This window comes from Coregonus clupeaformis, unplaced genomic scaffold, assembly GCF_020615455.1.
Source record: "Coregonus clupeaformis isolate EN_2021a unplaced genomic scaffold, ASM2061545v1 scaf3037, whole genome shotgun sequence".
NCBI classification, from domain to species: domain Eukaryota; kingdom Metazoa; phylum Chordata; class Actinopteri; order Salmoniformes; family Salmonidae; genus Coregonus; species Coregonus clupeaformis.
In genome coordinates, this window is record NW_025536491.1 from 38,545 (window position 1) to 53,669 (window position 15,125).

The following is a 15,125-nucleotide window of genomic DNA, read 5'->3' on the forward strand; positions in this document are numbered from 1 at the left end:
ACCTGGTTCACACAGAGTTATGGCTCTCTCCATCTCTCCTCTCACTTCTTCCTCAGAGAGACGTCACTGTTGGACAGACCTGGAGTGTCCACCACCATCACTCTCCTCCCACACACCTCTCCCTCTTGCCTCTCACTCTTCAGCGTTACTGGTTTGAAGCTGATTCTGGAATCAAACACCTCTTGGCCCAGAATGGTGTTTCCTGCTGCACTCTTCCCCACTCCACTCAGGCCGACCAACACCAGTCTCAGGTCATTGCTGTTAGCACCTGAAGCAAGAGTTCAGACGTGAAATACTGAAATGTGAATATTAACTTCAGACAGACTGAACAACTGTGTTCATGCTCCTGATCAGTGCCATATTTTTGTAACACCGGAATTCCCTGCCATTATTGATAACATCTCAGTCCACTTTCACTTTTAGTTTGGGTGTGTATTTATTCATTTATTAAGTAGATTACTGATAACACAGCAATTTTTTTGTATGTTGCATATTATATTCAACACCATTTCCATTATTTTCATTTCAAAATAATTTCCAAAAGAAAAACTACATTCAATCATGTTTTTTGTCTCAGCTTTTATTTTAATACAGTTCCATTTCACTGAATCTTTTATTTTTAAAAACATATTTCTGCATTCAATAGGTTACATTGAAATCTCTCCAAACAACGTTTTTTAAATGTATTTAATGATACTTTATCATGGAAAACATTCAGGTTAAAACTGTAACGTGAAAAAGGACAGCTACAGTAGGTTTTGAAGTATATTGGGAAATATGGATATACAGTGGCTTGCGAAAGTACTCACCCCCCTTGGCATTTTTCCTATTTTGTTGCCTTACAACCTGGAATTAAAATGGATTTTTGGGGGGTTTGTATCATTTGATTTACACAACATGCCTACCACTTTGAAGACGCAAAATATTTTGAAGACTCTTGGGCCTTTCAGAACAGGTGTATATACATTTTAGTCATTTAGCAGACACTCTTTTTTCCTTTCTTTTTTTATACTGGCCCCCATGGAAACGAACCCACATCCCTGCCGACCAAACCCTCCCCTACCTTGGACGACGCTGGACCAATTGTGCGCGCCCATGGGTCTCCCGGGTTTGCTGCCGGCTGCGACAGGGCTTGGACTCGAACCAGGATCTCTAGTGGCACAGCTACCACTGCGATGCAGTGCCTTAGACCACTGCGCCACTCGGGATATATACATTTACATTTACATTTTAGTCATTTAGCAGACGCTCTTATCCAGAGCGACTTACAGGAGCAATTAGGGTTAAGTGCCTTGCTCAAGGGCACATTTACGTCATTTAGCAGACACTCTTATCCAGAGCGACTACAAATTGGTGCATTCACCCTATAGCCAGTGGGATAACCACTTTACAATTATACTTTTTTTTTTTTTTTTTTGGGGGTAGAAGGATTACTTTATTCCTTATGTTCCTTAAAGAGGTGGGGTTTCAAATGTCTCCGGAAGGTGGTGAGTGACTCCGCTGTCCTGGCGTCGTGAGCGAGCTTGTTCCACCATTGGGGTGCCAGAGCAGCGAACAGCTTTGACTGGGCTGAGCGGGAACTATGCTTCCGCAGAGGAAGGGGAGCCAGCAGGCCAGAGGTGGATGAACGCAATGCCCTCGCCTGGGTGTAGGGACTGATCAGAGCCTGAAGGTACGGAGGTGCCGTTCCCCTCACTGCTCCATAGGCAAGCACCATGGTCTTGTAACGGATGCGAGCTTCAACTGGAAGCCAGTGGAGTGTGCGGAGGAGGGGGGTGACGTGAGAGAACTTGGGAAGGTTGAACACCAGACGGGCTGCGGCATTCTGGATGAGTTGTAGGGGTTTAATGGCACAGGCAGGGAGCCCAGCCAACAGCGAGTTGCAGTAATCCAGACGGGAGATGACAAGTGCCTGGATTAGGACCTGTGCCGCTTCCTGTGTAAGGCAGGGTCGTACTCTCCGAATGTTGTAGAGCATGAACCTGCAGGATCGGGTCACCGCCTTGATGTTGGCGGAGAACGACAGGGTGTTGTCCAGGGTCACGCCAAGGCTCTTCGCACTCTGGGAGGAGGACACAACGGAGTTGTCAACCGTGATGGCGAGATCATGGAACGGGCAGTCCTTCCCCGGGAGGAAGAGCAGCTCCGTCTTGCCAGGGTTCAGCTTGAGGTGGTGATCCGTCATCCATACTGATATGTCGGCCAGACATGCAGAGATGCGATTCGCCACCTGGTTATCAGAAGGGGGAAAGGAGAAGATTAGTTGTGTATCGTCAGCGTAGCAATGATAGGAGAGGCCATGTGAGGATATGACAGAGCCAAGTGACTTGGTGTATAGGGAGAAAAGGAGAGGGCCTAGAACTGAGCCCTGGGGGACACCAGTGGTGAGAGCACGTGGTGCGGGAGACAGCTTCGCCACGCCACTTGGTAGGAGCGACCGGTCAGGTAGGACGCAATCCAGGAGTGAGCCGCGCCGGAGATGCCCAGCTCGGAGAGGGTGGAGAGGGAGGATCTGATGGTTCACTGTATCAAAGGCAGCAGACAGGTCTAGAAGGACAAGAGCAGAGGAGAGAGAGTTAGCTTTAGCAGTGCGGAGAGCCTCCGTGACACAGAGAAGAGCAGTCTCAGTTGAATGACCAGTCCTGAAACCTGACTGGTTTGGATCAAGAAGGTCATTCTGAGAGAGATAGCAAGAGAGTTGGCTAAAGACGGCACGCTCAATAGTTTTGGAAAGAAAAGAAAGAAGGGATACTGGTCTGTAGTTGTTGACATCAGTGGGATCGAGTGTTGGTTTTATGAGAAGGGGTGCAACTCTCGCTCTCTTGAAGACGGAAGGGACATGGCCAGCGGTCAAGGATGAGTTGATCAGCGAGGTGAGGTAGGGGAGAAGGTCACCGGAGATGGTCTGGAGAAGAGAGGAGGGGATGGGGTCAAGCGGGCAGGTTGTTGGGCGGCCTGCAGTCACTAGTCGCAAGATTTTATCTGGAGAGAGAGGGGAGAAAGAAGTCAAAGCATAGGGTAGGGCAGTGTGAGCAGGACCAGCAGTGTCATTAGACTTAACAAACGAGGATCGGATGTCGTCAACCTTCTTTTCAAAGTGGTTGACAAAGTCATCCACAGAGAGGGAGGAGGGGGGGTTCAGCAGTGAGGAGAATGTGGCAAAGAGCTTCCTAGGGTTAGAGGCAGATGCTTGGAATCTAGAGTGGTAGAAAGTGGCCTTAGCAGCAGAAACAGATGAAGAAAATGTAGAGAGGAGGGAGTGAAAAGATGCCAGGTCGGCAGGGGAGTTTAGTTTTCTTCCATTTCCGCTCAGCTGCCCGGAGCTCTGTTCTGTGAGCTCGCAATGAGTCATCAAGCCACAGAGCTGGAGGGGGAGGACCGAGCCGGCCGGGAGGATAGGGGACACAGGGAGTCAAAGGATGCAGAAAGGGAGGAGAGGGAGGGTTGAGGAGGCAGAATCAGGAGATTGGAGGGAGAAGGATTGAGCAGAGGGAAGAGATGATAGGATGGAAGAGGAGAGAGTAGTGGAGAGAGAGAGCGAAGGTTGCGGCGGCGCGTTACCATCTGTGTAGGGGCAGAGTGAGTAGTGTTGGAGGAGAGCGAGAGAGAAAAGGATACAAAGTAGTGGTCGGAGACATGGAGGGAGTTGCAGTGAGATTAGTAGAAGAGCAACATCTAGTAAAGATGAAGTCAAGCGTATTGCCTGCCTTGTGAATGGGGGATGGTGAGAGGGTGAGGTCAAAAGAGGAGAGAGGAGTGGAAAGAAGGAGGCAGAGAGAAATGAGTCAAATGTAGACGTGGGGAGGTTGAAATCCCCCAAAACTGTGAAGGGTGAGCCATCCTCAGGAAAGGAACTTATCAAGGCGTCAAGCTCATTGATGAACTCTCCAAGGGAACCTGGAGGGTGATAGATGACAAGGATATTAAGCTTAAATGGGCTAGTGACTGTGACAGCGTGGAATTCAAATGAGGAGATAGACAGATGGGTTAGGGAAAAATTGAGAATGACCACTTGGGAGAGATGAGGATTCCTGTGCCACCACCCCCTCTGACCAGATGCTCTCGGGGTATGCGAGAACACATTGGTCAGACGAGGAGAGAGCAGTAGGAGTAGCAGTGTTTTCAGTGGTAATCCATGTTTCCGTCAGTGCCAGGAAGTCGAGGGACTGGAGGGTAGCATAGGCTGGGATGAAGTCAGCCTTGTTGGCGGCAGAACGGCAGTTCCAGAGGCTGCCTGAGACCTGGAACTCCAGGTGTGTGGTGCGTGCAGGGACCACCAGGTTAGAGAGAGGCAGCAGCCACGCGGTGTGAGGCGTTTGTGTAGCCTGTGCGGAGAGGAGAGAACAGGGATAGGCAGAGGCATAGTTGACAGGCTGCAGCAGATGGCTACAATAATGCAGAGGAGATCGGGATGAAATGAACTAAACATCAGGGAAAGGAGAGAGCAGGCCTCCCTCACCAAAAAAAAAAAAAATATATATATATAACTCTCCCAACTTCCACCTCAGAAACTATAATTGTTTCACTGAACCACCCGAGTAAAACTCTCCCAACTTCCACTTTAGAGATTAGAATTGTTGTAAACTACAGCAGACTGTTATCAGTAGCTGTAATTAAGTACAGCAGCTACCAACCACCTAACGTTAATGCCTCGGATGAGGTTAGAAAAACAGCTGAATGGTAGCAGCTAGCTGGCTCAATCACAGGTACTCTTAAGCATGAAATAACATTGGAAACTGTCAGCTTCCTGCTTCCCCTGTTTGTCTCCTGGCCTCTAGAGGTCAGCTGTGTTCCCCTTTGCCTTAGTTTTTCCTCATGTGTCCTAATTAGCTTATCTATGTCACCTGTGCCTTGTTTCCCCTTGAGTATTTTAGCTGTGTGTTTTCCCCTTGTTTCTCACTTGGTTATTGCGTCCTGTCTATGTGTCTCCTGCTTTGTCCCACCGTATCAGTCCTAGTAAGTTATTCTAAGTTATCTTTAGTTTGTTTTTCTCCCTCGGGGGAGTTGTTTTGTTTTGCCTCCTGTTTTGGAATATTAAATCTACTTACCTGGAGTATTGCCTGGGGTGTTTCATTTGGGTCCTACAACATCTCCCTCTGTGGCTAAGGGGTAGTACCCCCAGCTCTACACATTTGAGACCGGAGTTCTAGCCTCGGCTTGTGACAGAATAACCAAGTCAATCATGGACCCAGAAACACTCAGTTCCCAGGACCTGTTGGCGGTGATCATTCGACATGAGGCTTCTTTCCAGCGCCATGAAGCCGTTCTCAGCCGACAAGAGGAGCTGATGGCTAGACATTCTCAACTCCTGGCCGAAATGATGAGTTCCCTTCACCAGCTCGTTGAACGCCTCCTTGGTTCTCCCCCTTCCCCCCGGTCACCTCCCAGTGACGACAGGCCTTCTCGGTTGGCGGAGCCCCGACTACCACCTCCCAAGCCCTTTTCTGGGGATCCAAGCTCTTGTCAGGGTTTCTTCACCCAATGCTCCCTCACCTTCGAGCTCCAACCCTCAAGTTTTCCCACAGACCGTTCCAAGATTGCCTACCTCATTACCCTTCTTTCAGACAAGGCGCTCGCCTGGGCCTCTGCGGTGTGGCAGTCCCAGGAGGCCTGTTGTGACTCCCACGCTGCATTTGTAGAAGAGTTCAAGCGGGTGTTCGATCATCCTGTCAGTGGGCGGGAGGCTTCCAAGCGCCTACTGTCTCTCCGTCAGGGCCCCCAAGCACGGCAGATTTTGCCATTGAGTTCGAACCATAGCAGCAAGGAGCGGATGGAATGATGAAGCGCTGAGGGTCTGCTTTCAGGGAGGGTTATCTGGCCCTTCAAGATGAGTTAGCCACCCGTGAACCAGCTGAAGATCTCGAGTCCCTCATAGCCTTGGCCATCCGCCTGGACAATCGTCTAAGAGAGCGGAGAACGGCTCGCCGTCAGGTGTCTCAGTCCCAAGTTCCTCTGAGCAGCTCTGTTTCTCCTGTTGGGACTCCGTCATTCAGAGCTGCCCCGGCTCCTGAACTGCCCCAGGATTCCCCGGAGAGCATGCAGTTAGGCCGTTCCAGGCTTTCTTCCAACGAAAGGGAACGTCGCATGAGGGAGCGTCGGTGCCTCTACGCGGGGTTGCCGGCCACTTCGCTCCACTTGCCCCGAGCTTTCGGGGAAACGCCTGTCCCCGCCCAGCTACAGGAGGGTTGTGATGGGGAAAATTAGAGCTCCTCCTACTAACGCGGTCCTAGCTATTCCAGCCACTCTGTCCTGGGAGGGCCACCAGCATCGGGTCCAGGCTATGATCGATTCCGGTGCCGCAGGTGATTTTATGGATGTAACCTTGGCTAAGGAACTTAAGATCCCTACCCAACTACTTCCTCAACCCCAGGCAGTTACAGCCTTAGATGGCAGACCTCTGGAACCAGGAAAAGTTACTGAGGCGACTCAGTCCCTGCGACTTACCATCTCTCAACACCAGCAGGAGGAGACCTTCTATCTCATTGACTCTCCCGAGTATCCTATTATCCTGGGTCACCCTTGGCTATGCAGACATAATCCCCAGATCGACTGGCCTACTGGCACCATTCTTAGCTGGGGTCCCACTTGCCAACTCACCTGCATGCTTCAGAGTTCCTCAGCCCCTAGTACCCAGTTTCAAGAGTCTGTTGACGTCTCCCGAGTCCCCAGTGTTTACCATCGGTTCAAAGCAGTGTTCAGCAAGGCCCGGGCTACTGCCTTACCGCCTCATCGCACTTATGACTGTGCCATTGATCTACTCCCTGGGTGCTGCCCTCCTAGAGGTCGGATCTTTTCCTTGTCCTCCCCGAGCACGCAGCTATGGACACCTACATTAAGGAGTCCTTGGCAGCCGGCCTCATCTATGCCTCTACTTCCCCGGCTGGGGCGGGCTTTTTTTGTTGAAAAGAAAGACGGGGGGTCTGAGGCCTTGTATTGATTACCGGGGACTCAACAAGATCACGGTTCGAATCGATACCCTCTTCCTCTCATGGCCACTGCTTTTGAGCTGCTTCAAGGGGCTTCCATTTTTACTAAGCTGGATCTCCGCAATGCTTACCATCTCGTGCGGATCCGGCCAGAGACGAATGGAAGACGGCGTTCAACACGCCCACGGGACACTATGAATATCGGGTGATGCCGTTCGGCTCACCAATGCCCCCGCAGTATTCCAAGCCCTGATTAATGATGTTCTCGGGATATGCTTAATCTGTTCGTCTTCGTGTACCTGGACGATATCCTCATCTTCTCGAGGTCACTGAAGGAGCATGAGGGGCATGTTAGCCGGGTTCTCAGAGGCTCCTTGACAATCACCTCTACGTTAAGCCTGAGAAGTGTGAATTTCATGTTTCTCAGACTCAGTTTCTCGGGTTTATTGTCACTCCCGGGCACCTAGAGATGGATCCCAAGAAGGTCAAGGCGGTCCACGATTGGCCCACACCTGCCACGGTCAAGGAGGTTCAACGGTTCATTGGCTTTTCTAACTTCTATCGGAAGTTCATCAAGAATTTCAGCTCGGTGGTAGCCCCCTTGACGACGCTTACCAAGGGAGGAGGGACCAAGATTCACTGGGGTCCGGGAAGCAGCAGGGGCCTTCGAGGATCTCAAGCGCCGCTTCACTTCTACTCCGATTCTGGTGACCCCTGACCCAGAGAGACCTTTCGTGGTGGAGGTGGACGCCTCAGAGGTGGGGGTGGGAGCCGTCCTGTCACAGAGGGGTGCGGATGGGAGATTACACCCTTGTGCCTTCATGTCTCGCCGCCTGTCTGAGGCCGAGCGCAACTACCACGTGGGGGATCTAGAGTTGCTTGCGGTTAAACTGGCCTTGGAAGAGTGGCGCCATTGGCTTGAGGGGGCTCAGCACCCTTTCCAGGTTCTCACAGACCACAAGAACCTGGAATATCTCCAACAGGCTAAGCGGATGAACCCTCGGCAAGCACGATGGTCCCTTTTCTTTAATCGATTCCAGTTCATCCTGACTTACCGACCTGGCACCAAGAACGTCAAGCCGGATGCTCTGTCTCGAGTCTATTCTCCCGAGGTACAAGAGAAGCCCTTGGCATCGATTATTCCGAGGTCTAGGATCGTCGCACCTCTTCAGTGGGAACTAGAAAGAGGGTACGAGAAGCTCTTGCCCATGAGCCCGATCCAGGCGGTGGTCCTGCCGGTCGCCTGTTCGTGCCTCTCTCGGTTCGGGCCCGCGTCTTGCAGTGGGGTCATGAGTCGCCCCTTGACATGCCATCCTGGCAGTGCTCGCACACTGGAGTTCCTCCGACGGCGGTTTTGGTGGCCGTCCATCAAGAAGGACGTGCAGGTCTTTGTTGAGGCCTGCCCTGTGTGCAACCAGGGAAAGTCGACACGCCAGCGACCCCAGGGACTGCTCCATCCCTTACCTGTTCCTCGAAGGCCATGGTCACACCTTTCTCTGGACTTTGTTACGGGACTTCCTCTATCCCAGGGCAACACCGTCATCCTGGTGGTGGTAGACCGTTTCTCTAAGGCTGCCCGGTTTATTCCCCTGCCCAAGCTGCCTCGGCTAAGGAGACTGCGGAGCTCCTCATGAACCATGTCTTCCGGATATTTGGCATTCCCCCTGGACGTGGTCTCTGACCGAGGTCCCCAATCTCGTCCCGGTTTGGGGCCTTCTGCAGGCTTATTGGGGCCACAGCCAGCCTATCGTCAGGATTCCATCCAGAGTCTAATGGCCAAACGGAACGGATTAATCAGGATCTGGAGACCACCCTGCGGTGTATGGCGGCCAGTAATCCCACGTCTTGGGCCACCTATATTATTTGGGCTGAATATGCCCACAACACCCTCAGTCCTCAGCCACCGGATTGTCCCCCTTCGAATGCCAGTTCGGTTACAACCCTCCTTTGTTTCCAGAGGAAGAGGCGCAAGTTGGTGTTCCCTCGGCCCAGCGCTTTGTCCAACGCTGTAGGCGGACCTGGAAGAAGGCCAGGTGTACCCTCCTTCGGACCTCCCAGAGATACCAAAGTCAGGCTAATCGCCACCGCGGACGGCCCCTAGTTTCGAGCTGGTCAGAGAGTTTGGTTGGCCACTAAGAACTTGCCCCTCCGGGTCGAATCCAAGAAGCTTTCCCAGAGATACATCGGCCCTTTCCGCATTTCTAGAAAGGTTAACCCTGTGTCGTATCGTTTAGTTCTGCCTCGCTCCCTTAGAGTTAACCCCACTTTCCATGTTTCACTCCTTAAACCTGTCTTGTCTTCTCCTTTTGCCCCCACACAGACCCCGCCACCTCCCAGGATCATAGACGGCCAGCCAGCCTACACAGTCCGCCGGATACTGGACTCCCGGAGGGTCCAGAACTCTCTGCAGTATCTGGTGGACTGGGAGGGCTACGGGCCAGAGGAGCGCTCCTGGGTTCCGGCCAGGGACATCCTGGACCCAGGGTTGATCCGAGATTTTCGCACCCTGGGGCCAGGGTGTTCTGGAAGGAACGTCAGGAGTCGTTCCTAGAGGAGGGGGGTCCTGTCAGCTTCCTGCTTCCCCTGTTTGTCTCCTGGCCTCTAGAGGTCAGCTGTGTTCCCCTTTGCCTTAGTTTTTCCTCATGTGTCCTAATTAGCTTATCTATGTCACCTGTGCCTTGTTTCCCCTTGAGTATTTTAGCTGTGTGTTTTCCCCTTGTTTCTCACTTGGTTATTGCGTCCTGTCTATGTGTCTCCTGCTTTGTCCCACCGTATCAGTCCTAGTAAGTTATTCTAAGTTATCTTTAGTTTGTTTTTCTCCCCTCGGGGAGTTGTTTTGTTTTGCCTCCTGTTTTGGAATATTAAATCTACTTACCTGGAGTATTGCCTGGGGTGTTTCATTTGGGTCCTACAACATCTCCTCTGTGGCTAAGGGGTAGTACCCCCAGCTCTACACATTTGAGACCGGAGTTCTAGCCCGGCTTGTGACAGGAAACAATTAACCACAGTTGCAAAAAGTTACCAGTAGCTACCCGCTAGCTAGCTAGCTAGCTTTGTTGGTCCAAGTAGTGGGTAGGCTAGCCTCGTGCTTCGCCGGAGTCCGCCGAATACAGTCCTTACCTACAATAATTACCTACAATAACCTTCAATAACTACCTGAGTAAGCTACCTATAATACCAAACTACAATACCTACCTACAATCTAAATACATGGTTTAAGCTTAACTCAACACCATATAAGAAGCCAAGCTTACCTTTCATAACGCAGCAATGATTAAACGTTGGGTAGCTAGCACAAAGATATTGTATTTAGCTACCACAGTACAGCCAGCTGGTAGTGTTGGCTGGCTAGCAATGGCTACTGTGTTGACTTTGTTTGAAACACTGGCGTCGCTGCGAACGAATGTAGCTGGCTAAAAGGATATTGTTTTTAGTTGCAACCGCTTAGCTAATAGCAACTCGCCAGCTAATCCAGGAGGTGAGTTAGCTAGCTAGCTTCGTGCTACATCCGCACCGCCGAATACAAAAGTAACCTACAATAACTACACAACAGCTACCCACAACAGCCCACGATGCCTACCTATACTACTTAATAATATACAGCCCACGATGCCTACCTATAGTACCTAACTACAATCTAAATACATAGTTTAAGCCTTACTCGACAAAGCCCAAGCTATGTATAAAGCCAAACTGGCAGACTGCAATCAGTAGCCGAAATTAAGTACAGCAGCTACCAACCACCTAACGTTAATGAATATCGTTCTATTCTTTGATTTAGTCCCAATCAAAACCAGCTTTTCAATCAAATCCTGTTATTGGCTGCCAAACCCCACCAAATATGTTATTACTGAGATGATGTGACAGATCATGTGACACTTTGATTGCACACAGGTGGACTTTATTTTAACTAATTATGTGACTTCTGAAGGTAATTGGTTGCACCAGATCTTATTTAGGGGCTTCATAGCAAACGGGGTGAATACATATGCATGCAACACTTTTCTGTTATTTATTTACAAACTGTAACCAAAAACTCCATTCAATCAAGTTTTTTTTGTCTAACTTTTATTTTATTATGTCAATCAATCTTTTATTTTCTAAACATATTTCTGCATGCAATAGGTTACATTGAAGTCTCTCCAAAAATAATTTTTTTATAGATCGCATATCAAGGAAAAGAAGGTTTAAACTTGAAAGAGAAAAATAGCAAATACAATAAGTATTGAAGTATATTGGGAAATATGGACATATCTGGATATACCTGTGAAATCTAAATGAAATAGAAAAAAAAAAATCTGAACAATATATAAAGTATGATATTATGTTAACGTTTAGCTAAATAGCCTAGGATGAACTGTAGCTCAGCCCCAGTGCCTAAAATGTTTTTATTTTTAAAAACATCAGCTTAAATCTTTTGTCTGTCATTGTATTTTGCAGGACCCTCTCATGAGGGCAACAACAGCCGCTCCAACAATTGTCACTCCAGCAAGAGTGAAGCCAGCTGTTTTCAAAAATCTATTTCTGCTTTCAGCTTTATCTCTTGCTTCTCTCTCCTTTTCTTGCATCAGGTTCTTCTTCGCTTCCTCCAGAGCGATTCCTTCATATTTACTTTCCAGTGCTTCCATTTCACTCCTTGTCTGCTCTGCGTTCTCTTTCAGAATCCTATCTTTCTCCTCCTCAATCGCTCTATCAGCCTCTTGGAACATTTTGTTGGTGTAGTGGTGCTGTCTTCCATCCGTTATGGTCATGTTGTTGATCTTCTCAAGCAGCTTAGAGACCTGAGAGCGATTATTGAGGTCTCTGTTGTTGAAGGCATGATATCTCCCGTGGCATGATTCAAAGACCAAGGTTTTTAAATCTTCACTGCTGTCACGTGCCATCATGAATGATTCAATACTTTCTCCTGTAGATCATCTGCACGATGAAAACCACTATGGTGTACTTTTCAGCCTCTTTGCCAAAGATCTGCTGGAGGAGGTTCACAGTGTCTTTCTCCTCGTCTGTGTATCTACCCAGCTGGATCACAATCAGAACGCATGGGGACCAGGAGCAGAGAAAGAGATGCACATTTTGATCTCGTTAATGATCTCCTCTTGGGTAGATTTGGTGTCGTACAAGCCTGGTGTGTCAATGACAGCAACCATTTGCCCATCCACCTTCCTTTTTGTGTTTTTCACACGCCCGATGTCACAGAGGAAGAAGATACCTTAGACATAAAAGCGTTTACTCCCAGGATGGTGTTTCCTGTTGCACTCTTCCCAACTCCAGTCTTCCCAACCAGAACAATCCTCAGCTCATCATTTTGCTTTGGCTGCTCTGTTGGGTGACAAAGACAAGTTCTTCACTATTGGTACAGAATTGCATTTATGCAATGTTTGCCCCTTCGATTAATTTGTATTGTCCTTTTGGCTACAGTGTACTTTATTGACCATAGATTCATGTGATGTTATTTTGAGTCATATTATTCTTATTATTCCAGGGAGATCCCGCTCAATCACATGACATGTCCAATCGAATCATTTTACAGTGAGCATCACAATATCAAACATTCTCTGTATTGTAGGTTGTAAAAATTGTCTCAACATCTTCTTAAAACTAATATAATACTTTTTAAGAGACAAAATATATATTTTTTTTCTCCAATGACTTGGGGACAGTTCAGACACATCAAACAACCATCCACATGAAATTACAAGCAGAGCAAGTACTGAAAAATGTTTTTGCAGGAAAGCAAGAGACCTGTGCTAAGTTAAACATGCAGCTGATGGTGTCCTTTTTACCCCGACACATTTAACATAGAAAAAAGAGAAAAGCAATGAAAAGCTGGGTACTGGGTACAGGCTTGTGTTTCAGTTAAGTTTGTTATTTATTTATTAATAAACAAAATAATCAACTTGAATGTTTCACTTAACAAGGTAATAATGTATTGTTTGTGGACATCATCTTCATAAGAAAAAAAGAAAAAATAGACCCCATTATGAATTGATGTACTTGTTGATGAATAGTGAGTGTGACTGTATTTATTATTTATTGTGTCAATTTGATTGTGTCAACCACAAAAGAAGATCCGGCATTTCACAATAAAGTAATTTGAATTGAACTGAACTATATTGGATATACTTAATATACTGTAACGACCCTGTATTGTGTTCTGTGTTCATGGATGTGTTATCGTTCTCATGGGTACTAGCAGGGGTTAAATATGCCAGGACAGATGGAAAGGTTGGGGGGGTATGATGGGTAATCCCGCGGGGTTTTGGAATGATTAAATAGGGGTTACGGTCTCATCTCTCTCTCTTCTGTTCGGGACCATTGATTTGACATGTTCTATTTGTGTATGTTCGAGGTTTAGCGGCGTGGGCTGTGGCCTGAACAATAGCCCATTCAGGAATAAACCTGTGTTCTGCCTGTACACCTGGTGCCCGTCTCTCTTTACTTTATGACCCAGCTGGGTCATTACATTGGTGTCAGAAGTGCTTTCGAACGACGGGATAGATCGAGATTAGGCGAGTTAGCTGTTTCAGTATAGGCCGTGGTTAGCTTTAGCGTGACTCGCATCTACGGGCAGGATGATCGGGCGAGGCGGAAAGTTAAGGAAGAGTCGGACAAAGTGTCCGTTGTGGGCTCGGGTGTACCCGGTCGGGAGGGTCAGGCGATGACGGCTGTAGAAGAGCTGGAGAGCCACATGGCGGGAGTTAAATTGTCAGTCAGCAAGATGGCAGAACGTGGCGGGTTTTCTCCAAACCGCTCGACCAGAACAGACGTCACGGCGACGGAGATATCGACGTCACCGCGTGCGAAATGGCTGGACCTCCTTATGTAAACAGAGATGGCAGCGCCCCTATTGCCATTAGCCACGGTAGCGGCTAAACTTCCAAAGTTCAATGGACAAGGTAAATGGGAAGTTTTTTTTCACTCAATTCGAGTTGTTGGCTAGAGCCGGGAGGTGGTCTGACGAGACGAAAGGGTTACAGCTTGCCCTGAGCCTGGCAGAGGAGGCGTCGGAATGCCTGCTAACGCTAGCCCGGACGAGAGGGGCGACTACGGTGCGCTAGTGGAGGCATTGGGGGTCCGTTTCGGCAGCGATGCACAGCCCAACTTGCTGCGGATTGAACTGAATAACAAAAAAGAGACTTCAGGGGGAATCATTAAAGGCGTTGGCAAGTGATATTCTGAGCCTGACCAGGCGGGCTTATGCAAATATGCCGATTGGGGTGCAAGACGAGCTGGCACGGGACAGTTTTATTAGAGCGCTCTCCCCCACCGAACTGGGTAAGCATGTGCAGATGTCGGACCCAGCATCTCTGCGGGCTGCAGTGGAGATAGCCAGGAAGAGGGAGCTGATCTGGGGTGAGGGAGTGAGAGTGGAGGTTGCCAGTCAACCAGAGGTGAGAGCAGCGGCGGCCGGGTGCCGGGGGTCACCAAACCAGAGTGGGTCGACGAGTTGGGAGGGTTAGTCAAGACCGCTTCGCTTGTCATTGAGAAGGGCTCCAGACAACATCGCAGTGTCAGCTCAACTTCCATTGTCTGCTGGGGTTGTGGCCAGCCTGGCCACATTCAGCGGGAGTGTGGCAGATTCCCCAGTCAACAGGGAAACGACAGCGGGTTCTCGCGCAGGGGCAGCGCGGGCCCACCCTCCGCCCCGAAACCACAGTAAGCAGAAGAGGTACCTAGCAGCGCAGGCAAGAGGGTGGGGACCTGCTTCCCCAGGGTGTGGCTGCCACCGTGTTTCCTAGTCCGTAGTTGTGGTGGGACGTACCACCATTGGGGACTTCTGCAATGTCATCGTCAAGGTAGAGGGGGTGGAATGTTTGGCCCTGGTTGACACGGGCTCTACAGTAACCCTGGTGAGACCAGACATACTACCTGTTGGGGGTGCGGGTGGAGCCGACCCTTGTCCAGCTACGGACTGTCACGGGGGAGCTAGCCCCCATGTTAGGGAAGTGTTGGTTGTCTGTGACTGTGGGGGAGAACTGTGGGGTGTCCGGTGTGGGTAGCAGCGGTACAGGACCCCTGTATACTGGGAATGGACTTTTTGAAAAACTGTGGGGCTCAGTTGGACTTAGCTTCGGGCACTTTGAGGCTGTCGGGGGGTCCCACAGTGGGAATGTCGCCTTCGGGAGGTCCAGCAGGGGGCAGGGCTGTCCCTCCGTCTTCCTCCAAGCTTGCCGAAACTCCACTGGTCGTCCCGGCTGC

At 49.5% G+C, this 15,125-nt stretch overlaps 1 pseudogene; it reads right to left on the minus strand.

The window, feature by feature from the left end:
* Positions 1-11,083: 11,083 nt before the first annotated feature.
* LOC123489594 lies at positions 11,084-12,245 on the minus strand (annotated as a pseudogene).
* Between the last annotated feature and the right edge of the window lie 2,880 nt (positions 12,246-15,125).